This window comes from Centroberyx affinis, unplaced genomic scaffold, assembly GCF_046629955.1.
Source record: "Centroberyx affinis isolate AG114_WGS23_722 - 3 ecotype Tasmania unplaced genomic scaffold, CSIRO-AGI_Caff_v1 ptg002815l_1, whole genome shotgun sequence".
NCBI lineage: Eukaryota > Metazoa > Chordata > Actinopteri > Beryciformes > Berycidae > Centroberyx > Centroberyx affinis.
Window position 1 is genome coordinate 214059 of NW_027280959.1, and position 8370 is coordinate 222428.

The following is an 8370-nucleotide window of genomic DNA, read 5'->3' on the forward strand; positions in this document are numbered from 1 at the left end:
GTGTGTGTGCGCGCGCCAGCCTGTGTGTGTCCTTGTACGAAGGCGCGATAGTTATCAGTGAAGGTTTCCCACACCAGTTTAATCTGTTTATCCTCAGAATAAGATTGTGCATCATTGCTATGCAGGGCTAGGTTCTTCTTTCTGCTGAGTGTCTTGTGCAGCTTCCTGGTTTCTAGTTGTTATAGAATGTTTCACCTTACAGGTCCTGAAGGGCTGCAGTGTCGGCTGCTTTTCATCTTGCTCTTTTAATTAGTGACTGATTTAGATCTGGCTAGGTGATCCCAGTGTCTGGCCAATCAATGAGGGAATTAATGGAAGCGCTAGTGCAAGCAGAGAAAACCACCAACACTGTGGCTTGCAAATACTGGCTCTTTAAGGACTGGGGGAAAAAAATCCTTTTAATGTTATTGTTAAAAACAGAGTACTTGCAAAACCTTTGTTCCGTGCTGTAAGATGATGCCAATAAATTCTGAATATTCCCAGACTTAGCACTACTGTCTTGTCACATCTGCTGAGAATCTTTCATCCAATTTGTTCCTGATTTCAATCTCAATGCTTGGATAAGAAAATCAACCAAGCATTTCAGCAGTCATTCAGAAATGTACAGTACATTATGTAAATGCACTGCATGAATGCACGTTTATTCTTAGATGATTGCACTGCATTGATAGCGCTGTGATATTGAAGCTATTCTCCCCAAACACAAAGCCCTGTGAGTTTCTCCACCCTGATGCCTGGAAAAGGTTGAGGAAGGAAAAATGACTCCTTTTAAAACATACATAATAAGATAATCCCCCAGGTCGTACGTTATAAGGACATCTTGACAGAGGATTTGGAAAAAAGCAACTACAGAAAACAATTTATATGTAAATCCAGTAAATTATGTGGCATTATAGTCAACTTAGGAGGGGAAGGGCTGGCCAGAGAGCAGCGCTGCAGTCCTCTGCTCCCTGCTGTATTAGATGTCAGGTGTTGAGCTAGAGAGATGAAATATACTCACTCCTTGGCCGGCCTTAAAGTAAGCACTTACACTATACAAGTATTGGCAATGGTCATACAAACTATGTAGTGTTACAAAATCATCTTTATTCATTCAAGCCAAGTTAGTATAGACTTATTGAAATAATACCCTGCATTCTGTTATGTGGATTCCTCAGATGCAAGCTCCCCAGACACCAGCCTCTCCACATGAAAGCGCATGACCTTAGTGATATTTATGTCTGCCCACTCTTGAGGGTAGTAAACCATTTGTAGTTGATGTTTTCTGAATGGGTTGTGCGCATATGTGTGTGTGTGTGTGTGTGTGTGTATGTATGTGTGTGTGTGTGTGTGTGTGTGTGTGTGTGTGTGTGTGTGTGAGAGAGAGAGAGAGAGAGAGACAGAGGGAAAGAGAGAGCAAGGGTGAGAGAATAATTGAAATATTTCTATGTACATGATTGTTCATCATTCATGCACACATGAGCATTCTTCATGCAGTCTGTACAACTGAAGAAGTGTGTGTGCATGTGTGTAGGTGCGCATGTGTGTCTGTGTGTGTAGGTGGCGGTGTTCTGAGGATTAAATGGATGACAGTGGGCTGTATGATAACAGAGTGTGTCTCTGATCACAGGTGACTGTGTGTACAGTACATGGGCTGACTAAAGAAAAATCCACACACAGACACATACACACACACACACACACACACAAACACACACACACACACACACACACACACACACACACACACACAGTGCATAATGCAAGATACCTGGGCTGTATTATAGAACAGAGTGACATTGACAGGCTTTAATTTAGATGAGTGAAATGTGGATGCAGTGTGAAATGTGTGCACCTGTGTGTCATTTTGCTAACAGAATCAGCTTTCCTTTTTTTTTTTCTCTGGTTACATGAGTTCATTTTGGGACATTACTGCAGTTACTGGTGTAAGGTTATATTTAGGCAAAATTAAACACATTCTCCAATTTACCAATTATATACCCTGTACTGGATGTTATGAGTTAGAAGGATGAGATGCGGTTATGTCAAATATTTCCAATAATAATCATCCATGATGGATGTGATTTCCAGCCACTGCATTTCCCTCAGAATAGTGCAAGTGTCTGGCGTGGCAGAAAATACAGTGGGCAGGACTAAGACGTTTCTTTTTGTTGAAAAATGAGGTCAGAGAATTGTTAGTGGTACATTGTGGCAGGGTCCAGGGTCAGCTTCATCTCATCTCCATCAAGCCATAGAGGGAAGAGAAACGAAGAGCGTCCTCCCATTCACTAATGAAATTTATCCCCTGAATGTACGGAGCTGAAGTGCAATTAATTGACACTGTCTCTTGGCAGAAGAGTTTAATGTAAGCCTGTAAAAACCTCTGAATTAAAAGCCAGATATTCTGAACCTCAGAGTTAGACGGGTTTTGTAGGACTACATGGAAATAAAAGGAGCTGAAATGTCAGAATAAAATGGCGTTTTTCTGTGAAGAAACATCAAAGTGAGATGTCAAGGGGACTGTTTCATTTTGTTCTTGTAAAGGTTACAAAATAGCAAAAGGACGAATGGAGAATACCTGCTAGAAACGCGTGTTTGCCATGCGCAGGCGAAAGAGATTCTACTTTCTCCTGAAACTGTACAATTTGTATGAAATATTTGTTGCATTTGCAGGAAGATATGGTGGAGAATGTTTGGTGTGAGCCAGTGTGGAGGACTAGAGGTGCAACACACTAGAGTTTTATTTTACACCTTCTACAGTATTTATCTGTGAAACGGAATAATAGAAAGGAAGAGCATAACATTCATACAGTATTCATCTTTTGCCAGACAAAAAAAAAATACCTTCAGATGTTTGTGTGCCTCCCTGTGTGTGCATGTGTGTGTGTTTCTGAGTGAGTGAGTGAGTGTGTGTGCACATTGCTTCTATTTGTCTTGTATTTGTCTAATACAGTTTCTTTTCCATATTCTGACAGCTAGCCTTTCAAATTTAACTGTCCCACATAAAAAATAGCATCACGTTTATGATAGCGACCAGCCCTAATCTGGTTATCAGCCCGTGGCATGCGTAATTTACAAATATTGTGCATTGTGTTTCCCCGTGAGGGCCCGGTGTCAGAAGGGCTTGATAGATGGCTCCATCGTTTGTCACTTGAATAGCTTATGATAGCCGCTGTGATCGGGTCCAAGGGAGGCAGAGCAACAGCGGGCTTTACTACTGCTGTTTACAGCCATGCAGTAAAAACACACACAGAACCGCACGCCCTGCTGCTGCACGCTGCGCTACTCGCCGATCACTCTGCACACTATGTACAATGGGAACAAGAGCTGCTTGCCTGCCTGGTGGCTCTGCTGCTCGACAGGGATCAAAGAAGGAGAGAGATTGGGAGAGAGGGAGAGGGAGAGAGAGAGAGAGGAAGTAAGGGAGGGGAGGAAGCAGAAGAGTAAAGGAAGTAGAGGACGAAGACATGGGTGAAGTGAAGAATGGGGGAGGGCTGGAGAATAACAGACGAGGAGTTGTGTGAAGGGAGGAGACAGAGAGAGGAAAGGAGACTAAGTGAAAGTGAGATGGCGCAGACTAAGATGGAGAGAGAGCGAATGGACGAATGAAAGGATGAATGAACGAGTGAAACGCACAAAATCGGAGTGATTGAGTGAGATAGACCGATGGAGTGAGGGAGTGTGTCTGCTAGTGTGTTCGTTTGTGTGTGTGTGTGCATGTGTGTGTGCGGGCGTGTGTGTCAAGCGAGAGTGTGTGAGTGAGTGAATGAGTGGGTGAACAAGTGCAGCAGGACAGAGAGAGAGGGAGAGAGGATCTGTTCCGTCAGAGAGGACACACTCCAGTGGCTGTGATTGAAGTATGGGCCAATTAACACGAGGAGCATTGAGCTCCAGCTGCACTCTTCTCTTCATTCCTCTGCTCCCCCACACAGCCATATTACCCTGCATGACACACACGCCGTCACACTCCCACAGATACACTCACACTCTCACACACACTCTCACACACACACACACACACACACAGTGGGCACCGCACTCTGCCAGCACTTTATCTTATCTTTCACTATAGTACAGCTATGGACCCAAGGAAATTATAGAGAGTACATACAGCAATTTTCTGTAGCACACTGCAGTCCTTCTTTAAATGTGAACAAATGAAATAAAAAATAGAGTCTTCATCTTCAGGCAGCACTTCTTATTCTAGGCATTTACAGCGGCCGATAGAGACAGATGCAATTTCCTCTAATGGTGTACAGTAGATATGCGCTATATATTAGCCCACATATATTTCAGATGTTTTGTATTGGCTGTGGGAAACTATCTGGGCTGATTCAGTGTGGCCTGTGCCATAGGCAGCGGGGAGTAGGACCATTACTCTGCATGACAGAATGGAATGAAGCAGCAGAGCTCTATGTGGGCTAAACACAACGCTGAGCACTGTACTTCACAACTCCACACTCACACTGCACCGCTCGCCGTCCCCATTCACATTTCCCCGGCAGATCTGATGCTGCATAGGGCTGGCACACTGCCTCCATTCGAGTTCAGCGGGGAAGGGCTCGGGGAGGTGTGGATGCCAGGGCCGACTTCAACCCCCAGCGGTTCCCCTCGCTTCCCCCCCCCCCCGACTCGGCTCTCTGTACTGCGTACGGTTAAGACGAAGGAAAGAATTTGATACACTAAACTATCGTGATTGTTTTCCTTCCACGGCATTGTACCGCCACGCTGACGCCAAGGATCAATATTTTTATTTAGTGTTTAGAGGCTATGAAGTGTGTCTTTTCACTTTGGTAGTTGCAGAACTAAAATAGGCTTTCTCTGTTCTCCTTTAGATCAGGATATATTTTCAAATGGTTTGCCTTCAACTAAAAAAAAAACTGTTTTGATCATTTTCTTTTCCCATTTGATAAGCACACAACCCACTGGAGGAGTGTCTGCAAGAGCTGCACATAGGCGTAAATTCCTATAGATAATCATATTGTGAACACAATGGACACATTATGCAGTGTAATATGAAGCGTTTGAGCAGCGATATGATAAGATAAGATGTGTTTTTGATTGCGAAGTTCTGACTGGTAATTTTGGAAGGGAGACTGGCTTGCCTGTGTAAATGTTTCCTGTCTCATCTTCTCGTTAGATGTTTCTGTCAGCCAGAGAATATTCCTGCTCTTAAGTACTTGCTAAATATTCCTGAAGGTGTTTTCAGTTTTCTTTCTAACACACACTGACACTTTTTTTCTTCGGCTGCTGTGGTGATGTTAGAAAAAATGCCACTTTTTTTCAGACTAAAAAAGAAAATGAAACTGAAAAAGTTTACTTGAAAATCATTTTAGATACAGTAAACCACAAATTGCAGTGATTGACAAATTAGGACTGCAGTGTTAGGAATATTGAAAAATAAATACACTAAATTGTTTTGAAAAGCCTTGAATGTCATTTGATAACTGACTTTTTTTCCATTTACATAGATGTAGGAAGGAGGTAGGAGAGGTATTATAAAGGTATCTCATAAAAAACATTATAACATTTTTCATAATAAACACAATTCTTACTGTATCATACATCACCAACAGTCTCACAATTAGTTTCATTAGTTATATTATTTTCCAAGTACTGTATTTTAATTATTATAATATTATACTATGATGAGGTCCCTGGCAGACCTTATATAGTACAATACCTTTAAGTAAGGATTGTTCAAATCTAAATATCTAGTTGATTCCTTTCCTTGAATCCTATTCAAAGGAATGCAGCAATCTACATTTTTAACTATTTATTCCAATTTAACCGTTTCCTGACAATCCTTCTGACAATCCTTTACATATACAGTCTATTGAATTAGATGACACTCCAAAACGTACTTCAGACTGGAGAGGATGGTTTTTTAAAGCTAGAAGGGAAAAATATACCAAAATGCAAACATTTGCTGAACATTTGCATTTTAACAAAAGATTCATTTACGGTAGCAAATCAAACTAAACAGTAATCTCCGTCTCTCTCTCTCTCTCTCTCTCTCTCTCTCTCTCTCTCTCTCCCCGTCTGTCTCTTTCATCCTCCCTCTCTCTCCCTCTCTTTTCCCCCTCTCTTTCTCTCTCTCTCTCTCTGTATGCTTGTGCGTGTGTGTGTTCACTGTAAGCCCTCCTTGCATGCTTTTATGATTCAGTTTGCAGAATTTCACAGATTTGGAAGACATAATGAGCTATATAGTAAGATAAGGGTATATTTAGATGAGGATTTGATTATAATTAACTCGTGCTCTGCTATATCGCAGCGCGCTCCAGTTTGATGTTGCAGTTGCACGTCTCTGTAGCAGGTGAAGTACGCTCAGCCGGCGAGAGAGGATATATAGTAATACACTGTGTTCACACTTCCAACGGGGCTCGCTGTGGTGGAATGGCACAGGGCCGGTGGAGCCGTGCAACATAAACAGCTCAGGAGAGTGAAATACGGTGACAGGCCTAACAGTTAATGGCTGAGAGCTCAGCACTGTAGAATACATCTCCACCAAGCGATATGATGTACAGTATTCATGCAGCCTCGTCTCTGGCACTCATTTTCTCTCCGTCTGTCTCTCTCTCTCTCTGTGTCTTTCCCGTTCTTCCCTGCCACGTCTTCCTCGCCTTTAAGAAAAAAAGCAAAAACAAAAACAACAAAGCCCTGTTTTTCTCCCTCTCCCCTTCATTATTACATTCTCCCTTTCCCTCTCTCCTACTAACAGGTCTGTCTCTCCCTATCTCTCCACACCTCCATCTCTTTTTCTTACCCTTTCATTCCCCCACCGTATCTACTCGCCTCCCTCATTCGCCCTCTCATTCCATTTCATTCCACCTCTCTCTCGTTCTCTCCCTCTGTCTCTCTCTGCCTCCCTTTCTCTGTCACCCCACCCACCCAAACACACACACACACACACACACACACACACACACACACACACACATTGCCCTGTCACTCAAAACAGGAGGTTTGGCAGTGTATTTGTTTAGGCCAAACACGTATACACACATCCCAGTAATCAATATTTCTTTTCCTGCTCTCCTCACATATTTTACACTACCCCCCCACCCCACCCCGTCCTCTCCCTATCCCCCTGTTTCCTCTCCTCCACCCGGCCTCCTTCCAGTCAGTCAGTCAGTCAGTCAGTCATATGCCCTATATTTACCACTCTTCAACATTCGGCATCTCTATTCGTTTCCTGTCTCTCTCCCTTCTTTGCTCCATCTCTCTCGCTCCTCCGATCGCTTCCTCCTCTCTCTCTCTTTTTTTTTTTTTTGGCTCTGTCTTTTCCATCCAAAGGACTCATCAGGGTCAAAGAATCGGCAGACTGTGAAACAGAGGGAGAGGAGGATGGAGACAGAGAGAAAATATAGAGAGGGGAGGGATGGAGCGGGAGAGTGACTTTAGAGAGAATATTATGTCAGCAAGCCCCTGTTAATCAATGCAATTGTGTTGGTACCTGGAGTCATGAAAATAGGGAGAAGAGATGGAGGAATATGAAAAGAGAGAGCAAGGGAGAGCGGGGAGAAAGTGAGAGGGAAATGGAGAAAGGGAGGGAGGGCAGTTGGCACCAAAAGTAAATTGAAAATGATGTGTCTGTATTTGTGTGTTTGTGTGTATGTGTGTGTGTGTGTGTGTGGCTCCCATATTAACCCTGATATCTCCCAGGTAGTCATTATCTTTCTGTGTGGTTGTTAACGTGAGTGTGTGCGTGTGTTCGGGCAAACGTGTGTACTGTATTAACCCTCATATCTCTTTATCATTAAGCTGCTCTGGGGGTATAGTGTATCGCAGCATTTATCTGCGTGTGTGTGTGTGTATGCAAACACGCATGTGTTTGTGCGTGTGTACGATTGTGTGTGTGTGTGTGTGTGTGTGTGTGTGTGTATGTGTGTGTGTGTGTGTGGGCGAGTGTGTTTACAGTGATCTTAATTGTTGTTATCATTCATGCAGCACAATAACCACCTCCGCCCCCATCTTTGTCTCTGTCTGCTATTAACTCTCTCTCTCTCTACCCGTCTCTCCCCCCTTCTCTATCTCTCTCCCCCTCCCTCCTTCCTCCTAACTGCCGGTTTCTATTTTCCCTCTTTCTCATATTGTTCCTTCTCAGCCTGCAGCCTAAATAGCACCCATTTCATCTTCCCTCTCCCTTGCTTTCTTCCCCTTCTCTCTATTGTTTTTTTCCCTCGGCATACCGTATTGCTCCTCCAGTATTTTCTCCAGCCAAAGCTAACTTATATTACCCCATGATTGGATTCAGAATTCATTACTCTCGCTTGCCTGTATGCAATCTCTGATCAGTTTCTCTGTCCTCCTCTCTCACTTTTTCTCACTCTCTCTGTCTCTCTCACTCTTTCTGTTTCTGTCTCTCTCTTCTGCTCTCCTTCCCTTTTC